Source organism: Cyprinodon variegatus, unplaced genomic scaffold (assembly GCF_000732505.1).
Source record: "Cyprinodon variegatus isolate N-32 unplaced genomic scaffold, C_variegatus-1.0 Scaffold1191, whole genome shotgun sequence".
Classification (NCBI taxonomy): Eukaryota; Metazoa; Chordata; class Actinopteri; order Cyprinodontiformes; family Cyprinodontidae; genus Cyprinodon; species Cyprinodon variegatus.
The window spans coordinates 131,732-132,865 of NW_015151644.1; positions in this window are offsets into that span (position 1 = coordinate 131,732).

A 1,134-nucleotide genomic window follows, 5' to 3' on the forward strand; every position below is an offset into this window, starting at 1 on the left:
TTGTATCTTACACATCTTACTCCTCTTCACTCCTTGGAGGCGAGTTTTCCTCTGGAGTGAAGACGTATTTCTATTGGTCTATGATGCTTTCAATCAACGACGGCGCGTGGCTTAAACAGCGCGCTTCCTTTTGATCTCTTAGTGTCGGTTGTTTACATGCTCCAGACATCCGATGCAGACGGGAGCAGCGTGGTACGCGCACAGACCATCTCTGATCTGATCTGATCTGATCGGCCCAGATCTACTTTCTCGAACGCACCTATCGTGAATCCTCAAAAATGTCCAGCTGATTGCATCTAATAATTAGACTCTGAAGGATATTTTCCTCCTGGAAGAGCATGAGGCGACAGCAGGTATTTTTTTGGCATATTGTTTCTGACCCCACAGCAATCTCTCACACCGAGCATGCATGCAGCGACAGTGGAGAGGAAAACTCCCTTTTAACAGGAAGAAACTCCAGTAGAAACAGGCTCATTGTGAGCGGCCATCTAAAAGGCTACAGTAGGAAAAACAGTAAAGTTACTTTTTATTAAGAAGTTTTTTAACGTTTTTTTGTAGATTGATTTTTTTTTTTTCAAATTTCTATTAAGAAATTGCTTTCAACAATAATGAAATAAAAATCACTCCAAAAAGTACCGTATTGGCATGAATATAAGAAGAGTTTTTTCTGTTAGAAATGATGGCGTCGTCTTATAGGAGTCTAACCAATTACACAGGCTGAGGTCGCTTCACGGACACAACAGCAGAGGGCGCCAGTTCTTTGTAAAGCCAGTGACCTTACTGTGGCTGCAACCATCTTTCTGTCAAAACAGATCCTACATTCAGGCTGCTAGCAGCAGAAGCAGCTAGTTTCCATGCAAAGTCAATTGTTGACGTGCATCAAGGTGCAGCAGAAGGTCCTGCAGCACGTCTACAGCAGCAGGAGCAGAACCTCATGAGCTTCTGACGCGCTTCACAAGCAGCAGCTGGAGTTGGAAACATTCAACTTCAGCTGCTGGACGCGCCTCATCAACCAATGAGAGAAGCTGATCTGGGAGCTGGCAGGGAGTCAGACGCAGCACTGCTGATGCAGAGCGCTATGATCACTCCTCTGAAACAGTTTATTAACGCCTAAATTAACTTCAAATGTAGAAA